Genomic DNA, 26,990 nt, shown 5'->3' on the forward strand with positions numbered 1-26,990 from the left:
GAAGTCAAGGAATGCCGGTAATACTGTTACCGGAACTGGTCTTTTCCCAGCACAGCTGAGGGATCTTATCCCAGTACCAGTGCCGAATAATAAAAACAACAAACCAAAAGTGAAACAAGTGTGTGTCTCCTTATTCTGTATAATCAGGAACACTCAAACCACAATAGCTTCCAGGAAGGAAAAGCATGCCTTTTTCTCACCAAGTCTTTTTTGCTTAGATTTGTCTATTTCAGGCACTTCAAAGCGGATTACATTCAGGTACGATAGGTATTTCCCTGTCTCCAGAGAGCTTATAATCTAAATTTGTGCCAAAAGCAATAGAGGGGGAAGTGACTTGCCCCAGGTCACAAGGAGCAGTAGTGGGATTTGAACGCTGGTTTGCAGCCCCCTACTCTAACCATCAGGCTTCTCCTCCACTCCAGGCCTATCCGCATGGCAGCAGATGCAATGTAGATGACCAGTCTAATGCTGTTCTCCCAGGTATGGGCAGCATTTTCACCTGCTTCTGGGTCTTTGTGCTTCTTGCTGCGGTAATGTGGAAACTCTGAGTTACTCTTTGTAGTAGATTCTGGGACTTTCAGGATTCCCTAAGCGAGGCATCTGGGGGTTTCAGGAGTATTCCAGGCCACAGTGGCCTGCGAGTGGAGGTGGAAGAGACCAGCACTGCAATGGAATTTAAGCAATCTTGGCACAGAACAGGGGCAGGTTTATTAAGCTGCAGGGGAAAATACCGTTGGATTTACACAACAAGGGGAAGATGCGCATGAGGCCGGCTGGCATCATTTTGAAAACAGCACCACCAGGGTGGGAGCCTGTAGGGGGCGCTCCTGGCACCGCTGGACCACCAAGGCTATCAGGTATGTTTGTAGGGGTTTTGGGGTGTGAGGCAAGGGGTGGAACTTAAGAATAAGGGGGGGGGGGGGGGGGGCAGGGCCAGGGGCAATTTCTTTGATTTTTTTTTCTGGCTTTCTTCATGTGAGGGTGTGGGTCAGAGATCAGGAGAAGGAAGTCCCATTACACCCCTAGGGGCTTAGGGAGCCTCTGGAGCTGGAGGGCACCTTTAACTCAAAACCCCAGGAGCATCTGAACGCATGTTAGCGTTACGATGTTCCTGGGGGAAAAGTTAACATAAGTCAAACAAAGCTACATTGTTTGATTTGCAGTGATGAGCTGATTTGTATGCTTCTGCATGCAAATCTGCTCATTAACATACCTGTGTTGAACCAGCTTTGTTTTGTTAGAGGTCATTCATGGAATTTCACATTCTGTGCGTTATATGTGCGTTTACACTTTCACTGCCAGGTTCAGTATAAGCCGTTTACTGCATGTTAATGCACACGAGTAAATGACTCGCCCCCCCCCCCATGAGGGCAGTAGTAAGAGTAGGGCTGGAAGGCTGGGGCAGTGGGAGCTGGTTTGATTTGCGTACTGCAATTTATATGCTCATCCCACCAAGGCGATGGAAAAACCTAAGAGGCAGGCAATTGGACAGACAGAGTGGGCCAATTGCTCCTTATTTGCTGTCATCCGCTGTGTTATTATGTTAAATGTTACCCCCTTCAAAACAATAAGAGAAGAATCTCAGAACCAATTAAAACCTTGTTGATTCTGAGTGAGCGGTGCTTCCACACCTCACCGACTATGAGAAGAATCAGTCACTTCATGTTACCTACGCGGTTTTCTCATTATGTGACCTGAGGAGGGTTTCCTGTTAGCAGCTAGGCCTCTGTGGTTGTTATAGCTCTTCAGGCCTTACCTAGTGCAGGGGACTCATTTCTGTACAAGAGCTCGGCCTTGAGCAAACGCTATTCATTACGGGTTACAGTGTCTACTTTACCACAATCGTGATCTCAATGAAGCTGTCCCGCAGAAACTCTACTGAGCAATGATAACTCAACAAAATAGCCTTCGTTTTACACTCGAAAAGGGACTCTGGCCAAAATTCATGGCACATGTATTACTTCTCATATACCGGTTTGCTGTCGACTGACTCTTATTCCAAAAGTCCCTTTTTTTTTTCCTGTCTCCTCTTTTGTGTACATCTCCCTTGCTTTGCATTTTCTGTGGACATAAAAACGGCAGAGCCAGGATCTGCTGAAGGACATTTCCGTGTGCACGCATGCTGTAGCTCACATATAAATCACATGGCACCAGGGCTGTAAAAGAATCGCCTAATAGAAATTACATTGACTTTTTATCAGTCACTAGGCTCTGTAGATTTGCTCAGTAATCAATGAAGCATGAAGACTGCTCTGAGTCTTAGCCCTGCTTCACTCTGCATCACTATTGCAGGCCCTCTATTCTCCCAGCAGACAATTGTGTTGAGGTGAAATAGAAAATATGTCATTTCAGGCAAGAGAAAAGCCACCACCAGTCCTAGAGGTGTCCCCCAAAATGTCTGTCTTTCTCGCTATCCATAATGAATATGCAGGAGATATATTTCTATACCCTGGGTCTAGGAAGTTGGTTAATTTCCATATCTTGCTTACAATGAAAACCAGACAGTTTGGAAGAACCCCACTCCCTCCGGTGACTGGATTGAGTACCACTGCTTTAATCCTTTGCTAGTTTATTAACATAATAACTGTGTTACTATTTGGGAATATTATTTGCGCAGCATAGTCCAATTCCTGCCTCTATGGTGGAGGACCAGAAGAAGTGCAGTCTCTGAGTCCCCCCCCCCCCCTCCCTCCGCTGTAGAGAATTAAGTTATGACTGCATTGTGGACTACCGCAGCATTTGGCATAGAGCACTAATCCATAGAATCGGTCTGTGAAATTATGAGTTAGTTTGTTTAATTTCTAGAAATGTCCCTTGCACTGGGATAAGAACATAAGAAGTTGCCATATTGGGTCAGACCAAGGGTCCATCAAGCCCAGCATCCTGTTTCCAACAGTGGCCAATCCAGATTACAAGTACCTGGCAAGAACCCAAACATTAAATAGATGCCATGCTTCTAATGCCGGTAATAAGCATTGGCTATTCCCTAAGTCAAATGATTGATAGCAGTGTATGGAACTTCTCCTCCAAGAACTTATCCAAACCTTTTTTAAACCCAGCTACACTAACTGCCTTTTCTACATCTTCAAGGAATGAATTCCAGAGCTTAATTGTGCGCTGAGTGAAAAATAATTTTCTCAGATTTGTTTTAAATGTGCTACTTGTTAATTCTTGGAGTGTTTCCTAGTCCTTCTATTATCTGAAAGAGTAAATAACTGTTACGTGATGGGCGGTTTTCGTGTGCCCTTGGGCCTCAGCCCGAGCCCAGACCTTCTGGGTCGAGCCAAGGGTTGATGGTGGCTCCGCATGGCTGATGGTCTTACCCTCTGCCAGGCCGGCAAGCTCCCAAGGCCAACATCCGAGGATGTTGGAAGTTGAATGGTCCTCCAACCATTCCAAGCCCTTTCAGACCTGCTGCGAGCAGCATGGAGCAGCAGGCCTGGCCTGAGGTTGAGGGCAGACGGGAACCTTGACACGAAGACAAGACTATGAAGACTGATGCAACGGCATCACATGGCACGAAGACTTGGGTTGATGCGACGGCATCACAGACGAGACTTGGGTTGAAGACATGACACCAGGACTATTGAAGACGTGACACCAAGGCTGATGCGAAGACATCACGGACCAGTGGTCGATGCAACAGCATCCCAGACCATGGTCGATGCAACGGCATCAGAGACATGATGCTGAAGTGCAGACATAACGAGGAACTTGGAATCCAGACAAGACGAGAAGTAGGGAAGGCAGACATTGGCACTGTCTCTCAGGGCGCCTTACTCAGGCTACCCGTGGGACTGAGTTGCGGACCACCCTGTCCCACTGCGCACCCTACACAGCCCTTGCAGGCTGGTCACGGACCACGAGGAGAATGGGACAGCGCAGGAAAGATCCAGGACATGACGGCTCGAGAGCGCAGGACACCAGTCCACCTGCAGGCCAATCCAACCCAGGAAAGATGTCGTCCAAGGGAGTCCGGCCCACAGGACCAGAAGGCTCAGGAGCATACAAGACGAGACGCAGGAACAAACATCCAGGAAGGCAAGAACACCAGGACATAGAAGATCATCAAGACACCAGGACGAGGACCTCAGGCTATGAAGACAGGACGTGGCATGACGAGAAGACAAGACAAGATGAGGAGCTCCACAAAGACAATAAAAGACCTGATGGAGCTCTGGCAGGCAGGAGCCTCCAGAGTGAAGTAACTCCGATGCAAGGCGCCGAACAAACTGACGGAGCAGCCCTTTATAGGGCTGAAGCAGGAAGTCCCATTGAAGGTGCGGCCAGCACACTTCCTGTGCCTGGCCCTTTAAGTTTTGCAGAGAGGCGCGCGCCGGCGCCTAAGGAGAAAGCAGGAAGCTGTACAGGACCGCGGACAGCGGCATGCACCGACGCAGCTGCCACTTGAGCCCGGGGATGTGGCCTTTGCACCGCAAAGATAGCAATGGCGTTGGGGCGGTCCCGGCCCCACCAGGAGATGAGGCAAAGTCCGCGGCTCCTGCCGCGATGAAGACAAGCAGCATGGGTGGCCTCCGGGCCGCGAGGGAGAGTTTACAGTCCGCGGCTCCGGCCGCATGGAGAGGGCCGACGGCGGCTTCCGTGCCGCGTCGGTGAAGAAAGCAGCATGGGGTGAGTGAGCCTGCTCACGGGGGAACCCGCGGGCAGTGCAGTCATGACAATAACTGATTTACATTTACCTATTCAAGACCTTTCATGATTTTATAGACCTCTATCATATCCCCCTTCAGTCATCTCTTCTCCAAGATAAACAGCCCTAACCTACGGGCCGATACAGTAAAAACGCGGGAGAGCGGGTGAACGCCCGCTTTTGCAGTAAAAACAGGCAAAAGGAGGCGCTAGGGACACTAGCAGGTCTCTAGCGCCTCCTTTTGGACCAGAGCGGCGGCTGTCAGCGGGTTTGACAGCCGACGCTCAATTTTGCTGGCTTCGGTTCTCGAGCCCGCTGGCAGCCACGGGCTTGGAAACCGGATGCTGGCAAAATTGAGCTTCCGGTTTTCGACCCGACAGCCACCGGCTGACTTCAAATTTTTTTTTTTTACTTTTTTACCCTTCGGGACCTCCAACTTAATATCACCATGATATTAAGTCAAAGGGTGCACAGAAAAGCAGTTTTTACTGCTTTTATCTGCACTTTCCCGGTGCCCGAAGAAATTAGCGCCTACCTTTGGGTAGGCGCTAATTTCTGAAAGCAAAATGTGCGGCTTGGCTGCACATTTTGTTTTCTGAATCGCGCGGGAATAACTAATAGGGCCATCAACATGCATTTGCATGTTGCGGGCGCTATTAGGTTCGGAGGATTGGACGCGCGTTTTCGGCCCCTTACTGAATAAGGGGTAACGCTAGCACGTCGAAAATGCGCGTCCAATGCCGGGTTAACAGTGCGCTCCGTCAGAGCGCACTGTACTGTATCGGCCCGTTAGTTAGTCTTTTCTCATAGGAGAGTTGTTATCATTTTGGTTGCCCTTCCCTTACCTTCTCCAGTGCAATTATATCCTTTTTGAGATGCGGCAACCAGAAAATGCACACAGTACTCAAGGTGCAGTCTAACCATGGAGAGATACAGAGGCATTGTGATATCTTCTGTTTTCTTCACCATTGCTTTGCTAATAATTCCTAAACTTCCGTTTGCTTATTTGACAACCTTATTACTACTACTGTCCTCATATGTCTTGGAGCAGCTTCATGGCTGACCTATGCTACTTTCTTTCTCATGCTTTTTCTTATTCATGAACCCCCGCCCTTGAACCAAGTACTTTTGCAGACAAAAGTCTATTGAAGATGTTTGCACCCCATTAGTGGGAGATTATTGGTAACCACAATTTCAAAGGAAAATCTCTTATCCACTCCTGGAATTGCCTTATTCCTGGTGCTCGCAAAAGCTGGCGCTGGCAATAAAATCGACCCTGACCTAAGTTACATTTGCTCAGACTAACTGGTAATTTTAGAGATCGATGATATCGCTCTCGCTCTCAAAGTTTTCTTATCTAGAACCCTGACCTCTAGGAACTAAAAGAACAGTTCAGCTTTTGATTCATTAGCAGCAGCAGCAGCAGTTTGTGATCATTTGATAAAAGAACCATTTCAACTTTTGTTAATGAAAATTTTCTTTTGATCCAGTAATTTCCTCTTCTGCTTTTTGGTCTTCCAGTTCAGTTGGAAACAGGCCTAGGATCTGGAGCCCTGAGCCTTTTTTGGCAACTACTCAGGGATATTTTCCTCTATTTTACATCCCTATTTTACAGCCCTACCCTGTGGAACTCCCTCCCCCCACAGCTCAGAAACGAACCCTCACCGCAAGTCTTTAAAAAACAGCTCAAAACATGGCTGTTCTTGAAAGCATTCCCTCCTGAACCCCAACATCCCAAAATAAACGCTCTTGAAAGCCTTACCGCATAACTTCTACCCTGCACGAACTCATAACCCCTCCTCCCCCTCTCTATCCTCCCTTTTTCCCTGTCCCCCACCCTACTCGTAACCAAGTCATATTGTACATATTGTATATAGGCTATATGCCACTTCTATATACCCACATTTAATATTTAATTTTAATTTTATCCATATGTTACAATGTTCCTTATATTAATTGTTTAATCAACTGTTCTCTTGTTACAATGTAAAAATAGGGCAGTTCCGGCTCTATTCAACCTGTTATCTGGAAACCGATGTGATATCTCAATCGAATGTCGGTATACAAAATAAATAAATAAATAAATCAATCCCTGCCAACTTATTTCATTCCAGCCATTGCAGTGACAGTCCTTGGCTGGGGCCCATTCAACAGGGCCCCTACTGGGAGCCCTGAAATCATAGTCCCTAAACCCAACCACTAGGTGTCACTGTTCTATGATGGCTATGATTCCCTTAGCCCCAGCTGACCCAGGCCCCTCTCCATGACAGTACACAGCACTCGCCACTGAGCCACCAGGCTGGCCCCACATCTAATGAAAATGGCTAATGCATTGGCCTAGATGTGCATGGCAGAAGAAGTAAAAATATCATTTCAAACAAAATGACAAGAGTCACCTGACTATAGAATGAATGGAGGTAAAGAGAGATGCCAGTCTTCCTGACTCAAAAAGTCAACTAGGTGAAACACCTCCTGCGGCTGTAGAGCACTAAAACGTAACACTGTACTTCCTAAAAAAGATATGCTCTGAATTAAAATTGGTCAGGGCTTGCTTTTGGTTGTTGCACATCCAGCAGCTTCTGGCCCCTGTGCAACCCATGAGGGACTTTCTGTAGGAATCTCTGGCCTTCGGATAGGCTCAGCTCTGGCTTGGAGCAGCCAGTCATGGAGAAAGCAGAGTGCCGCACAGAGTGTTAGATTTCAGTGATACACACATTTAGAGAGGATTTGAACCTCGCTGATTTGGTAGATGAGCTCCGCTGTTGGGTCTCTTCAAAGGTCTCAGATTCACAGTTGGACAACACTGAGAAAAGCTGTGGTTCTCAGCCAGGACTACTGCCAATGGAAAATGGTGATTTCTGGAAGCAGGAATGGTAACCACTTGAGTTGAAGAAGAATCTCCTGCTTCTGACATACACATAACCAGGGTCTGCTTCACTCTCAGATCTCAGTCACTTATAGGGGTCCCAGGAAGAAAAGCCTGAATTCTTGGACCTCATCCAGTGGCTTAAACCAGCTCATGTGAGACCCGGTCAACTTCTTTTGGAATATAAAAATGAGTGTTAGCACGCAGGGCCAGATTTAAGATTATGGTGCCCGGAAATCAGAGAGCAACAGTTTTTGGGTGCCTTCAGAATTTGCTTCCTCAGCCATGTGCCTGTGTTGCCTATGCCTAAATCTGGCCCTGGTCACATGGCCATGGCAGTCTCAAGAAGCTAGAATGAGTGTTCAGTTCTCTGCAATGTTGTCAGCTATCTTGAACATCACATGGAAAGCCAGGTTAAAAATCTTGGTGTGCATTTTTCTAATGATTGTTAGGTTTCATTGATTAAACAGATTCAACCAGGCTCGCAAAGACAAGCATTTGTTAGGTATTTTACTTTTGTAATTACTGGCAAGGCAACATTTGCCAAGTAACATCAAAATAGTACAAAGAATTCAGGCACTGCAATATGGAGAAAAAAATGGAAAACGCAACTGAATTTGCATGACCTTAGTGCTAACATGGGAAGGACCTTTTTCAGTTATTAAGGGTTCAATTTTCAAAGAACACTGAATGTTTCATGTAAGTGTCCATATTGTGCTGCTAGCAACAAACACAAGAAGTTGGATCGATATATAAAAGGCCATTATTGAATCTTGCCCGACTCTGGCCGAGTTTCGCTCAACGAGCTGCCTCAGGGGCTTAAGAGCCACTTGAATTGGCTTAGAAAAGCATAGGACTCTCATATATCATAGTCGGAGAAGTATTTCTCAGCAACAAATGACTCTCTTGAGTCAAAGTTTGCTGAGCGGCGAGAGGAATTGCAATATCATCACTTTTACAGCAGTTTGCTGTTAAGAGTGGCTTGATTTGAAAACAGACTCAAGTCGATCCAACTTCTTGTGTTTGTTGCTATCAGCCATCTTGGATCGACTACCGGTTTGTTTTTTTGGACCATATTGTGCTGTTTACATTTTTTGGAAATTTTTCAGCCAAACTTAGGCACCTAAGTTTTGTTTTGTTTTACTGAAAATTCTCCTAAATTTAGGCCTGCAAATTCATTTGCTTTGATTTAGGCGCCTAACCTTTTCCCCTATCCATCTCTTAAGCCCCTACATTTAAGGGCTCGGCCTTAGTCACTTTTCAAAAGGTGCCTATGGAGGTGCCTGACTGCCAAAGTTAAGTGCCGAATCCCTTTGAAAATTGTCCTCCTGTGGTGTTCAAGCAGGGCTTTGTTTAATGATCTTTGGTCCTGATGCAAGCCCATGGTAGAATTGAAATGTTGGTTCAGGAGCATGTCAAATATGTTTCTGCTTTCCTGTTACTACTTTTTTACATATTCCAAAGCTTGTACTAACTTTTTTTTTTTTTGGGAGGGGGTGGGGGGGTTTGGAGAGAAGGGAGAGTTTCAGTTTACAAAAAGTCAGAAGATCTGGCTAGTGCATAGCCATTGTAAGCGGGAATTTCTCTCAGCTTATTTGCTCATCGTGCAGTATTAATGCTTTTGTACTGCTAATACTGAAATATGTTTCTATAATTGGAACGGCGTATTTTACAGACTGCTTCTCCATGGGGAGCAGGCCAGGAAGGACGTGCCCTGGATTTGCTGGAGAGTCTCAGGGCAGATGGTACGGCATTATTTTCATTATCTTTCTGTTGCGTGTTCTCTTCCACTCCAACATAAGCTTCTGGGCACCGATGCCATCATGGCGCTGGATCAGACGCGTTATCTCTGTGTTCCGTGAGAGTCCTTATAGGAAGTAAGGCAATCTAAATGGCGATACAAAGATTACATTAATAAAAAAAACAAAACAAAAAAACAACAACTGGGCAGCGACTCTTCATCAGTAAACTGCAGCGTCTCAGACCTTAAATTCAAAGGAATAGGTATCTGCATACCTATAATCATCAGTTGTTTTCATTGGAGTGCACACACCTTCAAAAGGATGGAAAATGCAATATAAAATGAATACATGGACTTTTTTTTTCCCGTAACAGGATAACTGTAATAGCATTTCCCAATAATAAAGTGGACCTCTCGGAATGCAGGGGCATACTCTGTTGTCCCCAGAGCCACTTTTCTCACCACAATCACAGTCCACTTGCCCCAGGGTGCGGGGTTTGTTCTGGCGAGGAGGAGGATAAACCTCTGGGGGCGTAGGCTCATGGGGGTGGGGACCCACACACAGGCTCTCACTTCCTGTAATCTCTCTTCATCCATACTACTCATACTTGGGATGTCTTTGCTTTAGGGCTGGGGACGGACAGACGTTTTTGTGCTGGGGTCACATTATACATTGTCATCAGTGAGGGGGATGGGCCCTTGGCATCCATCATTAAAGCACATAACTACAATAAAACAGCAATAATCATAAGAATGGAGCAGAGCAGTATTAGGACAGTTCACATTACAACCCAACGTGCAAAAAAATATTGAAATATGCTGATGTCACCCTAGTAAAACAGAATCCCTCACTGCTAAACACAAACTCCTAAAAAAAAAAAAAAAAAAAGACACGGGAGAGCTGCTGGGTTTCTCTGCTGGAGGCAGCTCCGAACAGTCCTGCGCGAGAAGATTGAGGCGCCCCTCTCCCCCGGCATCAGCTGTGCGACCCGGGGCGTGAAAAGCCTGCAAGCAGCAGCGCGCCAAAGCCACGCGCCCCCTACTCTCGGCTTTTGGGAGACACTTGCAGCTGAATTGCAAGGAGCACCGGCTTGATTATGGGGAAAAAGAGAAATAGCAACACTGGGCCTTCCCCTGCTATGCAAGTCGAGCTCCCTCTTCTTCTCAACCTACGCTGGAAATCTTTAATTTTGGAAACCAGGTTTTCGGGGCTTATTGATCTTGGAGAGTGTTCTCCCGATCCTCAGGGGACATTCATCTCCCTTAGTCCCAGTGGTCCAGTACCAGCGCAGACTCCAACAGCTTAACCGCCCAGGAATTGTTATGACGCTGCTTGCCGGCCTCTGCAGCCAGGCCACCACCGATGCCGTTTCCTCGTGGCCCAGAGGCCACTGCCGATGCTGTCACCCATGCGGCAAGGAGAGACGCCGCCGCTGGACCTTCCCGTGGCAGAGACGCCGCCGCTGTCTTGCTTCCTCTTCGCGGCATGGAGCCGCCAGGGCCAGGGCCTTGCTTCGCGGCCTAGTGCCGCTCCTGTTCAATCCTTGCGGCATGGTCGCCGCCGCCGCTGTCCCTGGTCCTGCCCTTTCCTGTAGGTGCGCGGACTCGCCTTTCTCCAATATTTAAAGAGCCCGCAGCGGGAAAAGCCCCGCGGCCCCACCTGATGACATTTCCAAGGTATCTTCTCTTCAGCCCTATAAAAAGGGCTCCTCGTCAGTCCCTTGTCGCCTTTGTAAGGGGCCAGTCTGCTCCTGGATTCTCCGTTAGTCCAGCTCATTGATCCAGGAGGTTTCTGAGGTCCATCGCTTCTTCAAGGTCCTTCATTCTTCATGGGAGCTCCTTTGTCTTCGTCTGTGATTCCTGGTCCTTCATCTCCATCTTTGTCTGTGGTTCCTGGTCTCTCGTCGGATCCCTTGTCTTCTTTTAGATGTCTCGGTGTTCAGATGTCCCAGTGTCCAGATGTCCTATGTTCCAGAATTTGCGCAGAATTCCCCCCCGTGGGACGTGCTCCGCTCGTGGTGAAGATGAAGGCCCTGGTGTGCTGTTTGCGGCAAAAATGAAGGCCCCCGTATGCTGTGGGATGTGCTCCGCTCACGGGGAAGATGAAGGCCCTGGTGAGAGGAGAGAGAGGGGGGTGTGAGAAAGGTGAGGGGATGTGAGAGAGGAGAGGGGAGGGGGTGTAGGGGAGGGTGAGGGAACAAGGAGAGGGAGGGGAGAGGGTGTGCGAGAGGGGAGGTGAGAGAGCAGGGAGAGGGGAGGGGGAGAGAGCAGGGGGGTAAGCAGGAGGATGTGAGAGAGCATGGGAGATGAAGGGGGGGGGGTGATGCTTGGGAGCGCGTGTGTATGAAAAAGGGATCGTGTGTATGTGAGGGTGCTAGCCTGTGTGAAGGGATTGTGTATGTGTGAGACAGAGCCTGTGTGAAGGGCTGCATGAGAGAGAAACATAGGTAAGCCTATGTGAGGATGTATGTGTGAGAGAGAAAGGGAGCTCGTGTGGGTGTGTATGCAAGAGAGAGAGCTCTGTATGAGGGTGTGTGTGTGTGTGCGCGAGAGAGTGAGGGAGCCTGTATGAGGGGCAGTACTGAGAATGGGGTCAAACTCTGGGACTGGCGACAGAGTGGAAGGGGTTGAGTCTAGAGGTTGAGGAGTTGGGGCCTGAGAGGGCAAAGGGGCCAGGGGAGTAGGGAGAGTGAGTGGAAGTGAATTTCTAGGGAAAATCTACTCAAAATATTTAAAATTCTGCATCTCTAAGTAATACATTTTTTCTGTATTAATTTTAAATGTAATTACTTAAAGACTAGATAATAGATTACACGTCAGTTTCTCTTGAAATTACTTCTAATAGTGATAGCGAGTACCGAATTCAAACTATACAATATTCAAATAAGTGATTTAGTGACTCTCATAACATCCCGCGGTCTCTTTGGGCATCTCTGCTCTTTATCAAGCCTCAGTTGGGATCATCTTTAATCATAGGTCATAAATTCACTTGTGTGTAAGACGCTTTTTGTTCATTTTTTTGTTTTGCCGATTTTTCATTTAAATAAAATATCCCTTGAGCGAATTAGCTCAAGAATACTTCCCTTTCGGGGATGAACGGAGCACAGTCCATGGAGGGCGCTACCCTTCCAGGAAGATCAGAGTGCAGCCAGCAAACACGCGTACATGTGTGCCCGCACGTCTGTTTAAAAGTTACCGTCTCTATGTGTAAATGTCGACCCCGCCGCAGAATGCCCCTGGTCTGCCCCTTTTTAACACGAGCAAGTTTATTCACACACACCATTACTTGCACAGGTACGTTTGAGATTTATAAAATAGCACTTATGTGACTATGCGCTACTTGCATGCGCATGTGTCCATTTTCATACATGCCACACTTTTAAAATTCACCTGTAATTGTGGATATCCTGAATACTGTACTGTCTGTCCGGTAACTAGCACCAATGTGGGAGCCATTCACCGATCAGGTTGGGTGATCTGTGATTTACGGCACTGGCTGCATTGAAAGTGATTTTTTCTTACAGGTATTATTGTGACTAGCACTTGAAGCACTTTATTCTTCTTCTGGAATTCGATTACAAACAAGACGCCCACATAGCAATACTAAGTGAAATTTGAAAGCATTCGCATCTGGCTCCCCAAATTTTTCACTTCTGCATGAGCATTCTGTTTGCTACAGCTGTTACGGCTTGTGAAGGCACGTGAAATGCTGCTTCCAGCTGTTACTGACTCTATTTGCTTTTCTGTGATTTTCTGTATGACATGAGTAACTCTGAAGGTTGCTAGTCCTGAAGGTTGCTAATGTATGTAATTAAGAAGCAAGAAAAATGCAGTCATTCTCAGGTCGACTTACATTGTATGGAGTGTCTAAACACCATGAAAAGAATCAGGGTGCAATTCATTTTTTCTTTAAGAATGTTAATGTAAATGAACCCTGTTAACATTCACCATAGGAGGCGGTGATTTTGGAAACAGCATGGCTTTTAAAATCGATCCTCCTTTTTTTTTTTTTTTTCCATATTTCTTCAGCAGGAACGTGTAAATGATTCAAACAGTGCTATGGTGGTGAGAAGAGGGCTTCCGATGTCACCGCAAATGCAGATGTGGAACTGTGCTGATGTCACGTTTTGTTTTCATTAAACTGCTGCCGAATCCACAGTCACATTGTAAGTGATTCCAGAGCTCCTTTTTAGCTCTTTTTAAGAACAAAATGCGATGCTTCTTCTCCATGAATGAGAGGTAGGTGGAGAAAAGCAGGTGCTCTAAAACCAATTTAGAGAGAAGATTGGAGAAAGGGAATCAAAGCACAGAAAGAGTGGGGAAAATAAAGAATTATTTTATATTTATTTATATTAATATGTTGATTACTCACTTGTTCTAAAAGTCCAAGGGGAATTATAATTTATATACATAAAAACAACATCCATTCATTAATTTCTGCAGTAAGTCTATGATCAGCTTTACCTTCCCATTTCTAGATACATACTTTATTTTCCTGTCTCTTTTCATAAGAACATAAGAAATTGCCATACTGGGTCAGATCAAGGGTCCATCAAGCCCAGCATCCTGTTTCCAGCATGGCCAATCCAGGCTATAAGTACCTGGCAAGTACCCAAAAACTAAGTCTATTCCACGCTACTGATGCCAGTAATAGCAGTGGCTATTTTCTAAGTCATCTTGATTAATAGCAGGTAATGGACTTCTCCTCCAAGAACTTATCCAAACCTTTTTTTAAACCCATCTACACTAACTGCACTAACCACATGGGTTGGCAAGTTTCTACTGCTATTACTGATCTTGACCAGTTGAAACAGGTTCAAAGAATTATTATAAAAGAAAATTCCATTCTGTCAACAAAAATGGAGAATCTTGAAAATATAATTAGGAATAGGAATCTTTGCTTTATCCATTTTTCTAAGTTACATCTCCTAGAGAGATGTTCAGGAGGTATATGCTTGAGGTCTTACACATTCCTGAACATTCTATTCTTCTTATTTCCAAGGTGTATTATCTTCCTCCTTTTAAGAGAATTGATGAGGCAACAGAAATGGGAATGCAGGAATTATCTCCTATTTTAAAAAGAGAGACCAATCTGGACATGTCTACATTATTTGAAACTTCAGAATTGCCAACCCCGGCTACCCTAATTGTGACATTAGCATTGGAACCTGACCGAGGCTGGCTTTTAAAACTTTTCTTTAGGCACTGTTCTGAATCCTTCTTGCAGCTTAAAATTATAGCCTTTCCTGATGTTGCTAAACAAATACAAAAAAAAGTGGAAACAGTTTCTCCTCATGCAATCTAGGGTCATGCAACTAGGTGGATCCTTCTTCTTAAAATGTCCTTGCAAATGCTATGTGAAATAAAGAGATGTTTCATAGATTTTTCTGTGCCTAGTCATGGCACTTAGTTCCTTAGTGATAAATCTATATAATTAATTTATTTTATTGGTTCCATCTTAGATTTATTCCATTTGCTGTATAACAGTTCTATCGTGAATATGTAAGGCCATTGACGACTGCTGTTAAATTTCCTCTAATTATTTGTTTTCCTTGGGGTGTGGTATTGAATCCCCATTTATTTGAGGACTTGAGTGAATTGACTGAATTGATGATTAATATTTTAAATTTATTTTCCTGTATAATTACTTCCTTTCAGTTCTGGATTTCTATATCAAGATGTTGGCCTTGTAAATGTAATTAAAATGTATTAATAAAAAGTTAAAAAAAAAAGATTGAAGGAAAAATAGATGACTTCTTGCATGGATTAATAGTGAAGTGAAAGAGGCAATTAAAACCAAAAGTGCATTATTTAAAAAAAAATGGAAAGCAGACCCAAATGAGGAAAATAGGATAGGGCATAAGCCCTGGCAAGTTAAATGTAAAAACGTAATTAAGCAGGCTAAGAGAGAATTTGAAAACAAGTTTGCCATAGAGGTAAAAACAATTAATAAAACTTTTTCAAGTATATCTGAAGCAAAAAGCCTGTAAAGGAATCAGTTGGGCCAGTACATGACTGAGGGGTAAAAGGGGGTGGCCAGAGAGGACAAGGAAATAGCAAAAAAGTAAATGAATTCGTTGCCTCTGTCTTTACTGGAGAGGATGTCAGGGTCATACCCATAACAGAAACATTTTTTGATGTTGATGACTCTAGGCCAGTGGTCCCCAACCTTTTTTGCACCAGGGACCGGCTTCAAGCAAGACCATTTTTCCATGGCCCGGCAGGGCGGGGTGGGGGTGGGGTAGGGGCAGGGCTTTGGTCATATGAGGGCGGGGTTATGGAGGGGGTTGGATTTTAGTGCACACTTATTTAATTATGACATTTATAATGTGAATGTGACTCAACTCACCATAGGTTCTCACATGCATGGCACACTGACCCATGATCATCACGGGGCTAGATGTAAAAGTACAATTTGTATCCACGGGAACCCCCCTGACCCACAATAATGGATGTAAAGCAGAATTATGACATTCCCCATACAACTCACCCTACAAAAAAGATATTCTGGTTCTGGTGACATCTCAGTAATAGCAACTCAAACTCCTTCTACTTCCAGGCTCAATAGCCCTACTTATGAAAAGACAGTAGTTTACCACCAATGCATGTCCTCTGAGAAAACACAACAAATAAGACTGATACAAACGCTTACATGCTAGTAAATTATCTCGGTAACAGACACAGAACCGACCTAACATACTCCCAGGATCTGTAGTAATGCACATAAACTAATCCGCACACAGTTACACCTGTATTATGGAATATACTCAAACAGGAGCAACCCTATCTACGAAAAGGCAACACTATAAATATTAAATCAGGTCCTAAAAACCAATACACCTCTTATTAGGAAAACAGAACTAGCAAGCAGCTATAGATCCCCACACAGAAATAATTGTAAAACTATACTAATAAGTAGAATAAATGTTTCAAAACAGCTATGAACAGAATAACATCCAACAATTAAAAACTCATAAAAACTATTAAACATTCTCCAAACACCAATAAAATATTTCAAAAAAGCAGATATCACACAATTAAAATGGCAGTCAAGAAAAATAAACTTAAAAAGCCACCTTTACTTACCCCCTCCAGCAGCTCTCCTACTCCCCTTCCCTGCAGGCCGTGGCACACACCAGAAGCAGCAGTAGAAGCTAAGCTCTATACTTATGGTCCTCTTCCTTAGTGCCCATGTCTCTCACACACACACCATACCAGTCATGCCCCCATGACCAGTTTCTGTCTCTCACACACCAATCATCTCCCAAACAGTCTTTGGCACACACACACCAGTCACCTTCCTGAACAGTTTCTCTCATGCCATACACACACACACACACAGGCTTCCCACTCCTGTGTTCTACTTACATATATGGGCTTCTCACTCTCATAATCACTTTCTCTGTCTCTGTCTCTCTCACACACACACACACACACCCACACACACACACTTACTCACCAGTCTCTCACTCCCATGCTTGTTCTCTCCACATGCACAGGCTTCTCATTCCCATAATCACTTTCTTTCTTTCTTTCTCTCTCCCTCACACACACACACACTCACCAGTCTCTCACTCCCATGTTCTCTTTCAGATATACAGGTTTCTCCCTCCCATGATGTGTCTCACACCACCCAGGTTTCTCACTCCCATGCTCACTCTTCACATGCACAGGCTTCTCATTCCCATAATCACTTTATTTCTCTCTCTCTCACACACACACACCAGTCACCTGATCTCGCTCATGCATACACACACACACAGGCTTCCCACTCCCATGTTCTCTTTCAGATATACAGGCTTCTCCCTCCCATGCTGTGTCTCACACACACCCAGGTTTCTCACTCTCATGCTCACTCTCTTCACATGCACAGGCTTCTCATTCCCATAATCACTTTCTCTCTGTTACACACACACCAGTCTCTCTCATTTCCATGCTCACTCTCCACGTGCACAGGCTTCTCATTCCCTGAATCACATTCTCTCACATTCACACACACCAGTCTTTTTCTCTCACACACACCGTCACCTTACGAAGCAGTCTCTCTCTCTCATGCATGCACACTCACCCAAGTTTCTCACTCCCATGCTTTCTTTCACCCCCACAACACCAGGCTTCTTACGCCCATGCTTTCCCACATACCCAGACTTCTCACTTCCATGCTTTTTCTCTCTCTCACACACACACACACACACACACACACACACACACATCAGTCACATCCCTGACTAATGTCTCACACTCTCACATACACATCAGTCATCTCCCTGAGCAATCACTTTCATTGTCTCTCACATACACACACACATCAGCTCTCTGCCCAGTCAATCACACACAGGCTGGCTGGCTGCTTCTCTCTCTTTCTCTCACTCACTTCCTCTCCCCACCCCCACCCCGGAGCACAAATGGGAGCTGCAGCAGCCCCCGCAGGCCAAGAAAGAAGAATCCCATCGGCCGCGAGAGGCTCATGCTGCTGTCTCCTTTCTCGATTACCGGCTGCTTCAATTGCTCGGGGACCGACGCTGCAGCCGCCGCTGCTACTTTATCACGCGGCACGGCTCTTTCTCCTTCCCGCGCACCGCTCTGTGTATCACTTCCTGTTCCGGGTCACGGGAGGGGCAGGCGCGGGAAGAAGAAAAGGCCAGCCGCGGGTGCCACAGCTTCTTCTAGCACCGCTGCCGTTCCCACTGGGCTTGAACGTGCTGACAGCCCGGCGGCAACGGCAGCGGGAGAGACCGGGAGCGTGCGACACACCTGCCAGTGCTTGACGGCGCCACGGACCGGCAAAAAACTCCCACGGCCCGGTCCCGGTCCGCGGACCGGTGGTTGGGGACCCCTGCTCTAGGCGACTAGATGGAATCACCGTGAAATTGAAGGATAACAGATTTGCCATACTGGGTCAGACCAAAGCTCCATCAAACCCAGTATCCTGTTTCCCACCAGTGCCCACTGGCCAATCCAGATCACAAGTACCTGGCAGGATCCCATAAGGTTAGTAGAGTCCATGCTGCTTATCCCAGGCAACAAATTGCAGAGTTTTAGTACGCATTGAGCACAAAAATATTTTCTCCTATTTGTCTTAAATATATTTGTTGAGCGCTCCATCCACGGCCCACGCATGGGCCTGCTCACCTCGCTAGCTCCTCTGCAGGTCACAGGTCGGCCTCCCCAGTGGCAGGTGCAAGCTCCTCCAGGCCTCGGCGTCCCGTGGCAGTGGTCGCCGGGCCTTCCACTGTGCACCAGGCCTCATGCCGGAGTTCGGCATCCCCAGTGGCGTTGGCCACGCCCCTACGCACGCGTGCAGGGACCGCCTGGTCTCTTGTAGGGCCAGGGGCAGGTCCTAGCTCTGCGGCGTGCCCTGATTGAACGTACGATATAAGGAAGTCCCTGCCTGCACTTCCTTGCCTTGGCAATCGGGTCGGCACTGTAAGTGTACTAGTTTGCCTCCGCATTCACAGTCTTGTTCCAGCCTTGTTCCAGCGTCCTACTGTTCCAGCCTTGTCCAGCATCCTTCTGTTGCAGCGTCTGTCTGTCCTGTCTCCCCAGGTAGTATCCTCGGACTGTCTCTCTGGTAACAGGTGCCTTGAAAACAGGCACTACAAGGTTAAGATTAACAACAAAGAGTCACACCCTATCAGATCAAAGCATGGAGTACCACAAGGATCATCCCTTTCACCGACACTATTCAACATTTATCTCCTCCCTTTCTGCCATCTACTATCCAGCCTCAAGCTAACTCACTTCCTATATGCGGATGACATTCAGATCCTCATCCCGATAGTTGAATCACTCCACAAAACGTGGTCTTACTGGAACAGCTGCCTCACAGAAATCAACAACTTGCTCTGTAGCCTCAACCTTGTACTAAACACCAGCAAAACAGAAATCCTCATAATAGCTCCAGATAATGGCACCCTGCTCAACCAGCCGATCTCTTCCCAACTCTCCCTCACACCGATTGACCACACGCCGCAAGTAAGAGACCTTAGGGTGCTCCTAGACAACCAACTCAACTTCAGCAAGTTCGTAAACAACACCACCAGAGAATGCTTCTTCAAATTACAGGTATTAAAAAAATTAAAACCTCTCCTACACTTCCGAGATTTCCGACTGGTCCTACAAGCTATCATCCTCCCTAAACTGGATTACTGCAACTCTCTCCTCCTGGGCCTGCCCGCCAGCACCATCAAACCACTTCAGATGGCTCAGAATGCGACGGCTAGAATCCTCACCAAAAAGAGAGAACACATTACCCCTATCCTTCAGAACCTTCACTGGCTGCCTATAAAATTCAGGATACTCTTTAAAGCACTCATGATGATTCACAAGGCTCTACACAACATCTCTCCCCTCAACCTATCTTTTCAACTACAACAGCACACCTCAAAGAGACCGATCAGAAGTGCAAACCAGAACATGCTGCACACCCACCTGTCTACAACTTCACTGAGGAAACGAGCTTTGTCCACTGCAGGTCCCCTCCTTTGGAACAAGCTTCCGCCAGACCTCCGCCAAGAACCTTGTATAGCAACTTTCAAAAAGAAGCTAAAGTCCTGGCTATTCACCCAAGCCTTCCCTGAGAGCTAAAACTGGAGGAAGAGACAGACGGTATCCACACCACTTTCCATACTCTTTCCGATTGTGTACCCTGTATCACCTGTTCATACCCGGAGAGCTAAAACCTGATGAAGAGACAGACGTTATCTATATCACTTTACATACCCGGAGAGCTAAAACTTTATGAAGAGACAGACGTTATCTATATCACTTTACATACTCTCTCTGATTGTGTACCCAGTATCACCTATTCATACCCTGAATGTACATAGTTTTGTACCCTGCCTCAGTTTACCTTGTTCATGAATGTTCTCCCTTAAGTTCTATGTCAACATGTTATAATGTATTACGCCCCTGAGGCGACAGTTCAGTTCCATGTAAACCGGTGCGATATGTATTGTATACAGGAACATCGGTATAGAAAAAAAAAAAAATCAAAATAAATAAATAAATAAATACTGACCTTGGCCTGCTCCTTGACCATTCTGTTCGCTGCCTGGATCCTGACCTCTGCCTGCCTTTTGACCTTGTCTGACCTCTGGAACCTGACCCCTGCTTCGATGACTACTCCTTGGACTGATCCTCGGATTCTGACCCTGGCTGCCAATGACTACTTCTCCTGATTCTGGCTCTGTCCCTTGCCTTGTCATCGCCTACGCTGTTTGGGCCTTCCTTGCTCCTACAGCCTAGAGTCCGACCACGCTCCCATGCTGTTCGTGGGCACGCCTCTCTACTACCTCTCTGGGAGACCCTGCGAGGCCCACCTAAATCCAAGCGGCCCGGGTCCCTATGGGCTCCACCCGGGGGGACCGCAGGCTTCCAGTGGTGAAGCTCATCCTAGCCTCTGTCTCCTCCTGTGCTCCACCCCCTGGGGGCAGGTACTTCTTGGTCCCTACCAGGGAGCCGTTTTCCACTGCTCCAGGACAAGGGTCCACCTCCAAGCACAACAGTATTACCTAGTAACTTCATGTCTCCTAGTCCTTGTACTTTCTGAAAGAGTAAACAACTGATTTGTGTTTATCCATTCCACTCCACTTATTAATTTGTAGACTTCTGTCATATCTACCCTCAGTCGTCTCTTCTCCAAGCTGAAAGCCTTCATCTCTTCATCTTTTCCACTTAGGGGAATCATTCCATCCTGTTTATCATTTTAGTTGCCCTTCTCTGAACCTTTTTAAATTTTGCTTTATCTTTATTGAAATGTAGTGACCAGAATTGCATACAATACTCGAGCTGCGGTCACACCAGGGAGCGATACAGAAGTATTACGATATTCTCTGTTTTATTCTCCATTTCTTTTCTAATAATTCCTAGCATTCTATTTGCTTTCTTGGCTGCTGCCACACACTGAGCACAGGATTTCAACATATTATCCACAATGACACCTAGATCCTTCTCTTATGTAGCGACACCCAATGTAGAAAGTTGCATCGTGTAGCTTTAATTTGGGTTTCTCTTCCCTGCATACAACACTTTGCACTTCTCCACATTAAATGTCATCTGCAATTTGGATGCCCAATCTCGCAAGGTCCTCTTACAATTTATCACAATCTTTTTGTGATGTAAAAGCTTTGAGTAATGTATCATCAGCAAATTTGATCACCTCCCTCGTTCTCATCTGTAGGTCATTTCTAAATATGTTAAAAAAGCAATGGTCCCAGTACAGATTCTGGGACACTCCACTATTCACCTTTCTCCACTGAGAAAATTGACCATTTATTCCTACTCTCTGTTTCCTATCTTTTAACCAGTTCTCAACCCACAATAGAACATTACCTCCTATGCCATGACTTTTTACTTTCCTCAAGAGTCTCTACTGCGGTACCTTGTCAAACGTTTTCTGAAAATACAGATATACTATATTAACTAGCTCATCCTTATCCACATGTTTATTCACACCATCAAAAAACTGTAGCAAATTGGTGAAACAAGACTTCTTTTCGCTCAGATTGACAGACTAAAGAAGAACAAATCACCGTGAATGGATGGTATTCACCCCAGAATTCTGAAGGAACTAAAAAATGAAATTGCAGAACTGTTTCTGGTGATTTGCATCCTATCATTTAAAACAGGCTATGGTTCCACATGACTGGACGGTGGCCAATGTGACACCAGTTTTTAAAAAGGGCTCCAAGGATGATCTGAGAAACTATACACTGGTGAGTCCGACATTGGTGCTGGGCACAATGGCTGAAGCTATTGTTGAAAACAAAATTACTGACCACATAAATAGACATGGCTTAATTGGGGAGAGTCAACATGATTTTTGCAAAGGGAAGACTTACCTTATCAATTAACTATATTTGTTTTGAAGGTGTAAATAAACATGTGGGCAAAGGTGGGCTGGTTGATATAGTGTATGTGAATTTTCAGAAGGCATTTGACCAAGTTTCTTAAGAGAGACTCCTCAGGAAATTGGGAGGTCATGGGATCGGAGGCAGTGTCCTATTGTGGATTGGTAACTGGATAAAAGTCAGGAAACAGAGGGCAGAACTAAATGGTCAGTTTTCCGAATGAAGAAAGATCATTAGTGGAGTGCCCCAGGTGTCTGTATTGGAACCTTTGCTATTTAGCATATTCATAAATGATCTGGAGAAAGGAACAATGAGTGAGGTGACCAGATTTACAGGTGACACAAAATTGTTTTGAGTCTTTAAACAGCAGCTGATTGTGAAGAACTGCAGAAGGATCTTGTGAGACTGAGTCTGGGCTTCTGAATGGTGGATGCAATTTAATGTGGCCAAGTGGAAAATGATGCATGTAGGAAAAAAATAATCCCAATTCCATTTAGGAGTCACCACCCAGGAAAAGGACCCCGGAGCCCTTGTGGACAATACCTTGAAATCTTCGGCTCAGTGTGCGGCAGCAGTCAAAAAGGCAGATAAGAGTTTTAGGCATTATTTGTAAAGGAACAGAGAACAAAACTGAGAATATTGCAATGCCCTTGTATAGATCCTGAAAGAAAAGACAATAAACAGTTACTTTCCAGGTAGACTTGGGAAAGTCAGCGCTTATCCCTGGGAGTGAGATACAAGAAATAGATCAACTATTGAGGGTCTAATGAGTACTTGTGACCCAGACTGGCCTTTGTCAGAGCCTGAATGTTGAACTCGATGGACCTTGGTCTGACCCAGCATCCATTTCACCAGTGACATCCGGACCAGCCAGAAAGCCTCACATGCCTATCTTTCTCTGATGATGTACTGGTGGCCTCTAGGCAAGGCAGGGCAGGCAGCAGCTGTAGAAGGGGTGAATCAGCAGGATACAGGGGGCTGCACTGCACACCCAGGCGATGAATATCAGCCATACCTTGGTCAATATCTTAACAGCAATGACGAAGATGAAGGAGGGCTGGCATCTATACCGGTCATTTATAAATACGGTATGTTAAAAAGCGGTGGCCCCAGCACAGATCCCTGGGGCCCTCCACTATTCCCCCTTTTCCACTGAGAAAATGAACCATTTAGCCTTACTCTTATTTTCTATCTTTTAATCAGTTCTCAGTCCACAATGGAAGGTTGCTTCCTATGCCATGACCTTTCACTTTTCTCCAGTCTCCCATGAGGGACTTTGTAAAACGCTTTCTGAAAGTACAGATACACTATCTTAACTAGCTCACCACCAAATGGCTGCCACGTATGCAGAGGATGCTGAGATGAACAATCAACTGATAACAAAAAGTGCAGTCTAATGCCCCTGATGCAGGAAATCGAAACATAGTACTAGGGCAATCTCAGCCCTTCACAGCAAAGTACAGCTTTCTCTCGTTAATAGCGGAAGTGTTCTAAATAGAAGCATTTTTATGTGTAAACTAGAATCGAATGGCCTTTTGGATAGTTCTGTTGTACGGTGCATTCAAACACTGTGATTCCTGTTTGTTGTGATGAGCTGTACCGGATAAACATAACTGTTCCTGGTACTAACATGGAAAAGACATTGAACGATGGGGGGCTAAGAGTCAATCCCTCCCTCCCTGCCTCTCTTCTCCCACAGTGATCCCTGGCTCACTCACTTCTCCTTTCCTTCCCCCACAGCCATCCCCGGTTCATTCACTCCCCCGCCTCCACATCTCCTCACTCACCTGCTCCTTGCAATCCCTCCAGCACGTCCTCCCTCCTCTCCTGCTCAGGTTCGAGCATCCTGCTTTGACCCACATGGTGGGTGCACAAGATTGGCCGATTCCGAGGGAAGGGCTGCAGAATCGCAGGACACTGGGGGCCCTGTGCGCGGAAACATGTTTTCATTCATTCTCTCTGAACTTCTGGAAAACACTTTTTTAATGCACCTAAGGACTATTCTGCTCACAAGTGTGTTTGATATTTTAAAGGGTTTTTGCCTGTGATGGAAATGAGTACAGCCTGTTGATTCCATACCAAAACCTTTGAGGTGTTGTATGGTTAGGCTTTCTGAGGTATTCCCTTCTTTTTTTTCTTCAATATTCACTGTTACAGATTTTTCTTTATTACAGGACCTGGATCCAGTTCTATAACGGGGGAATTAATGATGGCTAAGCAGATTTTTAGTTTCATGCTCCAAGCTTCGCTAGGCCTGTCTCTTGTGGTGACTTCTTCCCCTTTCATAATTCTGAGAAAGACTGACATGGTTTGGAAAATAAAGGAGACACTGCAAGAGCTTCACAGATTGTATGAGATACCACAGGACAACGGATTGATAATTAACTTTATTTTGCATTGGCTATTCAAATATCTCGTGAAACCATAAAACACTAAGGGGCCAAATCACTGAAAACTGCTAAACCTAAACATGCTTGATAAATAATGACCTAATCATTACTGATTTAGTGCAGGTGAAAACTTGAAGTAAATTTGGGCATACGTATGCAAAATAATCAAATAAGGTGATAATGAGGTCTATTTTTTTTATAGTTTATGTTGCCTCCTAGTGGTTGTATTAAATATTGCATTTGTGGGTTTGCATTATAAACTTGTAACCTATGCTTTGATTGGAGAAGTCTAGGGTAGGAAGCTGTGCACTTTAGGATTTCTGACTTCATTGTATAAAAAGTTTCACTTTTCAGTTAGCAGCTGTTAGCTAAGTCTTCATATCACTGTTATTGCTTTTACTGAGACCCCCACAGAAAGTACTGCTTTTTCACCTGGTTCAGCTGAGTGTATAAAGAAGGCCATAACAATCCATCTGTGACACAGCTGAGGAGCCTGCTCCTGTTATTCTTGTCTCCACTTCATCTTCTAGTAAGATCTGTTTCCAGTTTGCATTTTTCAATAAATGCTTTATGGCGTTTAAGAATCAACCTGTCTGGTATAGGAAACGGAATGAGAGTTTAGCTCTCTGTATAATTGTGCACCATGACATGCAGTAAGGACAAAATTGTTTTTTATCACCCTATTCACCGACACCCACTACATTTATCGAGCTCATTGGGGCAAGGTAAATTTAGCACCAGCAGGGGGTTATGTGTCAAATGCACTGACCTAATATTTAACCCAGGCAGAGAGGAGGTTGTGTTCTTGACCAATCCTCCTCTCTCTCCCCCCAACAAGCATGAAACCCCTCTGGGGGCTTGATGGTCTAATATGCATCCCCCACCGTAAAACTCATGACTGCAGGCCCCCTCAGAGCCTTTGGTGGCAGTACAGAAGCCATTAATATGCTGCCAGCATTGCAGAGCTAAAAATGGTGCCAGCTAGCAGTCTGGCACAGGGTATCAAGCCACAGGGGGAGCCTGGAGGGGCTAATCTTCTGCATAGCATGGGGGTAGGGTTTCCCAGCAGGCATGGATGAGGGTGTGAAAGGGGTACCTGGAATGCTAGTTCTTGCGAACAGGATGGTGGGACAGATTGTTTGGAGAAGTTTCATGCTGGGGGGGGGGGGGGGGCAGAGGATAGCGCCAAAAAAGCTAGGTCAAGATTTCGTGCCCAAAAGGACCTTGTGCTTGTTAAGAGGAGAGAGGCGTGACCCAAAAGACCAGGGCTTGCTGTTAGGGTTATGGAAGGGAAGGGCTGCTGGGATGGTCTTACTGCTCGTCAGGGATGGGGTAGCTGCCCCGCGTTAACCAGTCCTTGCAAGGGATCTAAGTATTTTTATTTATTTGATTGATAGTCCATGCAGGAACTGTAGATATTTCCCTGTCCCCAGAGAGCTCACAAGCTAAGTTTGTTGTACCTGAGGCAATGGAGCGTAAAGTGACTCGTGCAAGGTCTCAAGGAGCAGCGGTGGGATTTGAACCCTGGTTTCCTTCATTTGTAGCCTGCTGCTCCAACCACTCGGAGCACATCATTTTAAAATGACCGTGCTCCCTTTAGTACAGCCCTTTTAGTGTATGTATGTGGCATAGCTTTCGTTTAATATCTATACAATTAATCATATTTTTAGTGTGCCCTTTACTGAACTGGCCCCTAAAGATTTTAGTTGCCTGGCATGACTTTCCTTTTAAACTTGGTGCAATAGTGGAATGGCAGTTGAACCATGGCTTTTAAAACTCCTAAAACAAACAAATAAATACATCTAAAGTCAAAATAGTAAACCACAAGATTCAGTGCTTTATGCTAAGACAATGTGTGTTATTGGAGGTGCCTCTTAGTGTGTATGAGGGTCACTCCTTACACTTTTGGCTAGCCAGAGCTGCTTGCTTGCCTCATTTTGCAATCCTGATACTAAATAAGTGCACAGTAAAACTCTTATTACAGTAAGAGACCTCACCAATAGCGCATATTAACTGTAGTATGGGAAGGCAGAATAACAATTCCTGGGGCTGTCCCTTTTATTCTGCTGCTGAATTCCTGATTTACGCATTTCAAATCCATAATCTTTGTTTCTACTAGTTACTCCTCTCCATAATTAATTGACCATAATTATTTAAGTTAACACATTGCTGGAGCAAAGTAATGGGAATAAAACTCTGGCAAGGGAATATATGATAGATAATGCAAGAGCTGAGCATCACCATTCAGTGCTAGAATCTCTTTGTTTACTAGGATGACTCTCGCTTACCCCAAATTAAGACTTTTCAAAGTATTTAAATGCTAATAGAAAGGAACCCCCTGTGGAGCAACTATTATCACTTTTCAAGATATCATATTGTTCGCTATTATCTCTTCCCTAGAGTGCCGTTTAGTGATAGCTGTACTCTACGCATTGTACTTTGTCTAGGATTGTTTAATGCAAAATACTAGTCTTGATGAATATGTAGAATT

The 26,990-nt window shown here is 45.4% G+C and overlaps 1 long non-coding RNA gene across 4 annotated transcripts in view; it reads left to right on the forward strand.

The window, feature by feature from the left end:
- Positions 1-26,990, forward strand: part of LOC115099223 — a 109,312-nt gene that overhangs the window by 73,821 nt on the left and 8,501 nt on the right. The window contains exons 2-3 of one of the 4 annotated variants that reach the window (XR_003858717.1): positions 13,288-13,424; positions 24,284-25,694. This is a non-coding gene — a long non-coding RNA (uncharacterized LOC115099223). Of the gene's footprint in view, positions 1-13,287; positions 13,498-14,260; positions 14,937-24,283; positions 25,695-26,990 lie in introns of those variants that run through there. The other 3 variants (XR_003858718.1, XR_003858720.1, XR_003858719.1) reach the window with 3 other exon arrangements.

The sequence above is a fragment of the Rhinatrema bivittatum genome, chromosome 9, assembly GCF_901001135.1.
Source record: "Rhinatrema bivittatum chromosome 9, aRhiBiv1.1, whole genome shotgun sequence".
In the NCBI taxonomy this organism is placed as follows: Eukaryota; Metazoa; Chordata; class Amphibia; order Gymnophiona; family Rhinatrematidae; genus Rhinatrema; species Rhinatrema bivittatum.